The sequence below is a fragment of the Bombina bombina genome, chromosome 4, assembly GCF_027579735.1.
Source record: "Bombina bombina isolate aBomBom1 chromosome 4, aBomBom1.pri, whole genome shotgun sequence".
Taxonomy (NCBI): domain Eukaryota; kingdom Metazoa; phylum Chordata; class Amphibia; order Anura; family Bombinatoridae; genus Bombina; species Bombina bombina.
Window position 1 is genome coordinate 35,554,805 of NC_069502.1, and position 10,439 is coordinate 35,565,243.

Genomic DNA, 10,439 nt, shown 5'->3' on the forward strand with positions numbered 1-10,439 from the left:
TTTTAGCTCTATATCACTTGTATGTTATGCATAGATGTAACATTGTTTTAGCTCTATTCCACTTGTATGTTATGCATAGATGTAACATTGTTTTAGCTCTATATCACTTGTATGTTATGCATAGATGTAACATTGTTTTAGCTCTATTTCACTTGTTTGTTATGCATAGATGTAACATTGTTTTAGCTCTATATCACTTGTATGTTATGCATAGATGTAACATTGTTTTAGCTCTATTCCACTTGTATGTTATGCATAGATGTAACATTGTTTTAGCTCTATATCACTTGTATGTTATGCATAGATGTAACATTGTTTTAGCTCTATATCACTTGTATGTTATGAATAGATGTAACATTGTTTTAGCTCTATATCACTTGTATGTTATGCATAGATGCAACATTGTTTTAGCTCTATATCACTTGTATGGTATACATAGATGTAACATTGTTTTAGCTCTATTCCACTTGTATGTTATGCATAGATGTAACATTGTTTTAGCTCTATTCCACTTGTATGTTATGCATAGATGTAACATTGTTTTAGCTCTATATCACTTGTATGTTATGCATAGATGTAACATTGTTTTAGCTCTATTCCACTTGTATGTTATGCATAGATGTAACATTGTTTTAGCTCTATTCCACTTGTATGTTATGCATAGATGTAACATTGTTTTAGCTCTATATCAATTGTATGTTATGCATAGATGTAACATTGTTTTAGCTCTATATCACTTGTATGTTATACATAGATGTAACATTGTTTTAGCTCTATTTCACTTGTATGTTATGCATAGATGTAACATTGTTTTAGCTCTATATCACTTGTATGTTATACATAGATGTAACATTGTTTTAGCTCTATTCCACTTGTATGTTATGCATAGATGTAACATTGTTTTAGCTCTATTCCACTTGTATGTTATGCATAGATGTAACATTGTTTTAGCTCTATATCAATTGTATGTTATGCATAGATGTAACATTGTTTTAGCTCTATATCACTTGTATGTTATACATAGATGTAACATTGTTTTAGCTCTATTTCACTTGTATGTTATGCATAGATGTAACATTGTTTTAGCTCTATATCACTTGTATGTTATACATAGATGTAACAGTGTTTTAGCTCTATTTCACTTGTATGTTATGCATAGATGTAACACTGTTTTAGCTCTATTTTACATATATGTAATGCATAGATGTAACATTGTTTTAGCTCTATTTCACTTGTATGTTATGCATAGATGTAACATTGTTTTAGCTCTATATCACTTGTATGTTATACATAGATGTAACATTGTTTTAGCTCTATATCACTTGTATGTTATGTATAGATGTAACATTGTTTTAGCTCTATATCACTTGTATGTTATGCATAGATGTAACATTGTTTTAGCTCTATATCAGTTGTGTGTTATGCATAGATGTAACATTGTTTTAGCTCTATATCACTTGTATGTTATGCATAGATGTAACATTGTTTTAGCTCTATTCCACTTGTATGTTATGCATAGATGTAACATTGTTTTAGCTCTATTCCACTTGTATGTTATGCATAGATGTAACATTGTTTTAGCTCTATATCACTTGTATGTTATGCATAGATGTAACATTGTTTTAGCTCTATATCACTTGTATGTTATGCATAGATGTAACATTGTTTTAGCTCTATATCACTTGTATGTTATGCATAGATGTAACATTGTTTTAGCTCTATAACACTTGTATGTTATGCATAGATGTAACATTGTTTTAGCTCTATTCCACTTGTATGTTATGCATAGATGTAACATTGTTTTAGCTCTATATCACTTGTATGTTATGCATAGATGTAACATTGTTTTAGCTCTATATCACTTGTATGTTATGTATAGATGTAACATTGTTTTAGCTCTATATCACTTGTATGTTATGCATAGATGTAACATTGTTTTAGCTCTATATCACTTGTATGGTATACATAGATGTAACATTGTTTTAGCTCTATTCCACTTGTATGTTATGCATAGATGTAACATTGTTTTAGCTCTATTCCACTTGTATGTTATGCATAGATGTAACATTGTTTTAGCTCTATATCACTTGTATGTTATGCATAGATGTAACATTGTTTTAGCTCTATTCCACTTGTATGTTATGCATAGATGTAACATTGTTTTAGCTCTATTCCACTTGTATGTTATGCATAGATGTAACATTGTTTTAGCTCTATATCACTTGTATGTTATGCATAGATGTAACATTGTTTTAGCTCTATATCACTTGTATGTTATGCATAGATGTAACATTGTTTTAGCTCTATTCCACTTGTATGTTATGCATAGATGTAACATTGTTTAGCTCTATTCCACTTGTATGTTATGCATAGATGTAACATTGTTTTAGCTCTATTCCACTTGTATGTTATGCATAGATGTAACATTATTTTAGCTCTATATCACTTATATGTTATGCATAGATGTAACATTGTTTTAGCTCTATATCACTTGTATGTTATGCATAGATATAACATTGTTTTAGCTCTATATCACTTGTATGTTAAGCATAGATGTAACATTGTTTTAGCTCTATATCACTTGTATGTTATGCATAGATGTAACATTGTCTTAGCTCTATATCACTTGTATGTTATGTATAGATGTAACATTGTTTTAGCTCTATATCACTTGTATGTTATGCATAGATGTAACATTGTTTTAGCTCTATTCCACTTGTATGTTATGCATAGATGTAACATTGTTTAGCTCTATTCCACTTGTATGTTATGCATAGATGTAACATTGTTTTAGCTCTATTCCACTTGTATGTTCTGCATAGATGTAACATTATTTTAGCTCTATATCACTTGTATGTTATGTATAGATGTAACATTGTTTTAGCTCTATATCACTTGTATGTTATGCATAGATGTAACATTGTTTTAGCTCTATTCCACTTGTATGTTATGCATAGATGTAACATTGTTTTAGCTCTATATCACTTGTATGTTATGCATAGATGTAACATTGTTTTAGCTCTATTCCACTTGTATGTTATGCATAGATGTAACATTGTTTTAGCTCTATATCACTTGTATGTTATGCATAGATGTAACATTGTTTTAGCTCTATTTCACTTGTTTGTTATGCATAGATGTAACATTGTTTTAGCTCTATATCACTTGTATGTTATGCATAGATGTAACATTGTTTTAGCTCTATTCCACTTGTATGTTATGCATAGATGTAACATTGTTTTAGCTCTATATCACTTGTATGTTATGCATAGATGTAACATTGTTTTAGCTCTATATCACTTGTATGTTATGCATAGATGTAACATTGTTTTAGCTCTATATCACTTGTATGTTATGCATAGATGTAACATTGTTTTAGCTCTATATCACTTGTATGTTATGCATAGATGTAACATTGTTTTAGCTCTATTCCACTTGTATGTTATGCATAGATGTAACATTGTTTTAGCTCTATTCCACTTGTATGTTATGCATAGATGTAACATTGTTTTAGCTCTATTTCACTTGTATGTTATGCATAGATGTAACATTGTTTTAGCTCTATATCACTTGTATGTTATGCATAGATGTAACATTGTTTTAGCTCTATTACACTTGTATGTTATGCATAGATGTAACATTGTTTTAGCTCTATATCACTTGTATGTTATGCATAGATGTAACATTGTTTTAGCTCTATTCCACTTGTATGTTATGCATAGATGTAACATTGTTTTAGCTCTATATCACTTGTATGTTATGCATAGATGTAACATTGTTTTAGCTCTATATCACTTGTATGTTATGCATAGATGTAACATTGTTTTAGCTCTATTCCACTTGTATGTTATGCATAGATGTAACATTGTTTTAGCTCTATATCACTTGTATGTTATGCATAGATGTAACATTGTTTTAGCTCTATTCACTTGTATGTTATGCATAGATGTAACATTGTTTTAGCTCTATTCACTTGTATGTTATGCATAGATGTAACATTGTTTTAGCTCTATATCACTTGTATGTTATGCATAGATTGTAACATTGTTTTAGCTCTATATCACTTGTATGTTATGCATAGATGTAACATTGTTTTAGCTCTATATCACTTGTATGTTATGCATAGATGTAACATTGTTTTAGCTCTATATCACTTGTATGTTATGCATAGATGTAACATTGTTTTAGCTCTATTTCACTTGTATGTTATGCATAGATGTAACATTGTTTTAGCTCTATTTCACATATATGTAATGCATAGATGTAACATTGTTTTAGCTCTATTTCACTTGTATGTTATGCATAGATGTAACATTGTTTTAGCTCTATATCACTTGTATGTTATACATAGATGTAACATTGTTTTAGCTCTATATCACTTGTATGTTATGCATAGATGTAACATTGTTTTAGCTCTATATCACTTGTATGTTATGCATAGATGTAACATTGTTTTAGCTCTATTCACTTGTATGTTATGCATAGATGTAACATTGTTTTAGCTCTATATCACTTGTATGTTATGCATAGATGTAACATTGTTTTAGCTCTATTCCACTTGTATGTTATGCATAGATGTAACATTGTTTTAGCTCTATATCACTTGTATGTTATGCATAGATGTAACATTGTTTTAGCTCTATATCACTTGTATGTTATGCATAGATGTAACATTGTTTTAGCTCTATATCACTTGTATGTTATGCATAGATGTAACATTGTTTTAGCGCTATATCACTTGTATGTTATGCATAGATGTAACATTGTTTTAGCTCTATTCACTTGTATGTTATGCATAGATGTAACATTGTTTTAGCTCTATATCACTTGTATGTTATGCATAGATGTAACATTGTTTAGCTCTATATCACTTGTATGTTATGCATAGATGTAACATTGTTTTAGCTCTATATCACTTGTATGTTATGCATAGATGTAACATTGTTTTAGCTCTATTTCACTTGTATGTTATGCATAGATGTAACATTGTTTTAGCTCTATATCACTTGTATGTTATGCATAGATGTAACATTGTTTTAGCTCTATCCACTTGTATGTTATGCATAGATGTAACATTGTTTTAGCTCTATATCACTTGTATGTTATGCATAGATGTAACATTGTTTTAGCTCTATTCCACTTGTATGTTATGCATAGATGTAACATTGTTTTAGCTCTATATCACTTGTATGTTATGCATAGATGTAACATTGTTTTAGCTCTATATCACTTGTATGTTATGCATAGATGTAACATTGTTTTAGCTCTATATCACTTGTATGTTATGCATAGATGTAACATTGTTTTAGCGCTATATCACTTGTATGTTATGCATAGATGTAACATTGTTTTAGCTCTATTCCACTTGTATGTTATGCATAGATGTAACATTGTTTTAGCTCTATATCACTTGTATGTTATGCATAGATGTAACATTGTTTTAGCTCTATATCACTTGTATGTTATGCATAGATGTAACATTGTTTTAGCTCTATATCACTTGTATGTTATGCATAGATGTAACATTGTTTTAGCTCTATTTCACTTGTTTGTTATGCATAGATGTAACATTGTTTTAGCTCTATATCACTTGTATGTTATGCATAGATGTAACATTGTTTTAGCTCTATATCACTTGTATGTTATGCATAGATGTAACATTGTTTTAGCTCTATATCACTTTTATGTTATGTATAGATGTAACATTGTTTTAGCTCTATTCCACTTGTATGTTATGCATAGATGTAACATTGTTTTAGCTCTATTTCACTTGTATGTTATGCATAGATGTAACATTGTTTTAGCTCTATTTCACTTGTTTGTTATGCATAGATGTAACATTGTTTTAGCTCTATTCCACTTGTATGTTATGCATAGATGTAACATTGTTTTAGTTCTATATCACTTGTATGTTATGCATAGATGTAACATTGTTTTAGTTCTATATCACTTGTATGTTATGCATAGATGTAACATTGTTTTAGCTCTATATCACTTGTATGTTATGCATAGATGTAACATTGTTTTAGCTCTATATCACTTGTATGTTATGCATAGATGTAACATTGTTTTAGCTCTATATCACTTGTATGTTATGCATAGATGTAACATTGTTTTAGCTCTATATCACTTGTATGTTATGCATAGATGTAACATTGTTTTAGCTCTATTCCACTTGTATGTTATGCATAGATGTAACATTGTTTTAGCCGTATATCACGTGTATGTTATGCATAGATGTAACATTGTTTTAGCTCTATATCACTTGTATGTTATGCATAGATGTAACATTGTTTTAGCTCTATTCCACTTGTATGTTATGCATAGATGTAACATTGTTTTAGCCGTATATCACGTGTATGTTATGCATAGATGTAACATTGTTTTAGCTCTATTCCACTTGTATGTTATGCATAGATGTAACATTGTTTTAGCTCTATATCACTTGTATGTTATGCATAGATGTAACATTGTTTTAGCTCTATATCACTTGTATGTTATGCATAGATGTAACATTGTTTTAGCTCTATATCACGTGTATGTTATGCATAGATGTAACATTGTTTTAGCTCTATATCACGTGTATGTTATGCATAGATGTAACATTGTTTTAGCTCTATTCCACTTGTATGTTATGCATAGATGTATCATTGTTTAGCTCTATTCCACTTGTATGTTATGCATAGATGTAACATTGTTTTAGCCGTATATCACGTGTATGTTATGCATAGATGTAACATTGTTTTAGCTCTATTCCACTTGTATGTTATGCATAGATGTAACATTGTTTTAGCTCTATATCACTTGTTTGTTATGCATAGATGTAACATTGTTTTAGCCGTATATCACGTGTATGTTATGCATAGATGTAACATTGTTTTAGCTCTATTCCACTTGTATGTTATGCATAGATGTAACATTGTTTTAGCCGTATATCACGTGTATGTTATGCATAGATGTAACATTGTTTTAGCTCTATTCCACTTGTATGTTATGCATAGATGTAACATTGTTTTAGCTCTATATCACTTGTATGTTATGCATAGATGTAACATTGTTTTAGCTCTATTCCACTTGTATGTTATGCATAGATGTAACATTGTTTTAGCTCTATATCACTTGTATGTTATGCATAGATGTAACATTTATGTGTCTTATTTTTGTGAACGGTCACTTTTCTATTGTATAATAAATTTTGGAATGTTTTAAGGATTCACATATCTTAATATTTCTGGTATTAGTTTTGTATACTGCTTGTTTAGCGCTTCTCAGAATTATCCTTCTAGCTTATAATAAGCAGCCCCAGTCTGAATGTTTTATCTATCCAGCTTTTCTGTATATGCTTTTGAGTAGGATACGTTTCTTGCGCTATGGGTTGCAAAGATGTTTGAAATCAATTGCCGTTACTGGTCTGCTAAGTTGTAGATAAAGAGTCAGGGGACAGTGGCCTCACAATGTGACCTGCTGTGTGATAAGGGTAGGATTTGGATCCTTATACTCCGTATCTACAATACTCAAAAATTAAAAAAGATTCTGCTGACAGTCCTACTGTGAGGAGCATTTGATTGCGCTCCTCATAATAGAACTGACGGCACCACTAATGAGAAGCATGGGATCGCAGCAGCGCGCACAGCAAAGCCGCAATCCCACGCTGAAGGAAAAATTATCCCATAATAATAGTAAAGTCCAGCACACAAAAGAAAATCCAATGAGGGTAATTCTCCCAGAGTGACTGCCACACTCAGCAAAACATATCCAATGGAAAACATGGGAAAAGACTCCTCTGAGGTAAAAAATCCAAACTTTATTATGATACAGGATCAGACATAAAAAACCACAAGGGGTACTAACCCCGCAACGTTGTGTTTTGTTATGTCTGATCCTGTATCATAATAAAGTTTGGATTTTTTTACGTCAGAAGTCTTTTCCCATTTTTTCCATTGAAGGAAAAATGATGTCAGAGATAATGGCACGCATGCGCTGTACAAGGAGTATTAACAGGAGCGCGCATACCCGAAGCGGCCGGACGTATTCAGAGAAAGGCTATGGGCTTAGTAAGCATTAAAAATGTTACAATGTTCAGCTGAAAATAAATTACTGTTCCTTTAGGTTTCCAAAGGTGATTAGGTATACAATATATGTACGTGACATGCTGAATCAGCTAAAGTTAAAAAATATGAGTGCATAATGTCCCTTTAAGCTCTAACAATAAAAAAGCATGTCTTGCGTTGGCCGGGAATCGAACCCGGGTCAACTGCTTGGAAGGCAGCTATGCTCACCACTATACCACCAACGCCTGCTGACAGTGGCTCGCATACTTCACATAAAATAAGGAGAGCTGTGGTTTATTATACAAACTAACTTATTGCTTACATTAAAAGGCTCCCAAAACGCTGACGCCGTACGTTACACTTCAGTATAATGCCCATATATGTGAGCACATATTGTGTTTAGTACGGGGGGGATACGCTCGTACACTCTTGAGATGCACGGTCTGGGTAAATGTGCACATCGATCAATCAGACGTACAAGAGCGTTTCTAACTATCTCTGTTACACGCCTATGTGTGCGTGCCCGTAAAATACGGCTCCATGTGTTACCATAACAACCAGTAGCCAAGTCCCGCCCAGTTCTCACATCGAGTCTTGAAACGCAAGTTTCCCGGAAATAAAGGACAAAAACGGTAATGTATAACCAATCAGCGAAAACATTAGTTGAATGGCAGCGATAGTACCCAATCAGAGCTTATGATTTTGTTGTTTGGGTGTAAGAAGTGGCTTGTTTGGGATACGGAGCTCAGCTGTTCCAGAAAAATACGGAGAGGTGAGTTTCGGTGTATGAGCGTGTTGTAATTGTATGGAAATAGCGCGCCCCCGTACGGACTCTGTTACACGGTTATGCGCGGCATACAATCTTCCTGAGTTTTGTATAGTATATTGATGTAATACGCAGTGTAATGCTGTACTGAGGTACTTGTGTATAGTATACTGATGTAATACGCAGTGTAATGCTGTACTGAGGTACTTGTGTATAGTATACTGATGTAATACGCAGTGTAATGCTGTACTGAGGTACTTGTGTATAGTATACTGATGTAATACGCAGTGTAATGCTGTACTGAGGTACTTGTGTATAGTATACTGATGTAATACGCAGTGTAATGCTGTACTGAGGTACTTGTGTATAGTATATTGATGTAATACGCAGTGTAATGCTGTACTGAGGTACTTGTGTATAGTATACTGATGTAATACGCAGTGTAAGGCTGTACTGAGGTACTTGTGTATAGTATACTGATGTAATACGCAGTGTAAGGCTGTACTGAGGTACTTGTGTATAGTATAATGATGTAATACGCAGTGTAAGGCTGTACTGAGGTACTTGTGTATAGTATACTGATGTAATACGCAGTGTAATGCTGTACTGAGGTACTTGTGTATAGTATACTGATGTAATACGCAGTGTAAGGCTGTACTGAGGTACTTGTGTATAGTATATTGATGTAATACGCAGTGTAAGGCTGTACTGATGTACTTGTGTATAGTATATTGATGTAATACGCAGTGTAATGCTGTACTGAGGTACTTGTGTATAGTATACTGATGTAATACGCAGTGTAATGCTGTACTGATGTACTTGTGTATAGTATACTGATGTAATACGCAGTGTAATGCTGTACTGAGGTACTTGTGTATAGTATACTGATGTAATACGCAGTGTAATGCTGTACTGAGGTACTTGTGTATAGTATATTGATGTAATACGCAGTGTAAGGCTGTACTGAGGTACTTGTGTATAGTATACTGATGTAATACGCAGTGTAATGCTGTACTGAGGTACTTGTGTATAGTATATTGATGTAATACGCAGTGTAATGCTGTACTGAGGTACTTGTGTATAGTATATTGATAGTAATACGCAGTGTAATGCTGTACTGAGGTACTTGTGTATAGTATATTGATGTAATACGCAGTGTAATGCTGTACTGAGGTACTTGTGTATAGTATATTGATGTAATACGCAGTGTAAGGCTGTACTGAGGTACTTGTGTATAGTATACTGATGTAATACGCAGTGTAATGCTGTACTGAGGTACTTGTGTATAGTATATTGATGTATTACGCAGTGTAATGCTGTACTGAGGTACTTGTGTATAGTATACTGGATATAATACGCAGTGTAAGGCTGTACTGAGGTACTTGTGTATAGTATACTGATGTAATACGCAGTGTAATGCTGTACTGAGGTACTTGTGTATAGTATATTGATGTAATACGCAGTGTAATGCTGTACTGAGGTACTTGTGTATAGTATACTGATGTAATACGCAGTGTAAGGCTGTACTGAGGTACTTGTGTATAGTATACTGATGTAATACGCAGTGTAATGCTGTACTGAGGTACTTGTGTATAGTATACTGATGTAATACGCAGTTTAGC

At 32.6% G+C, this 10,439-nt stretch overlaps 1 non-coding gene across 1 annotated transcript; it reads right to left on the reverse strand.

The window, feature by feature from the left end:
* Window positions 1–8,224: 8,224 nt before the first annotated feature.
* On the reverse strand, window positions 8,225–8,296 carry TRNAG-UCC (transfer RNA glycine (anticodon UCC)). The gene has a single exon. It is a non-coding gene; the product is annotated as a tRNA-Gly (tRNA).
* Window positions 8,297–10,439: the final 2,143 nt, after the last annotated feature.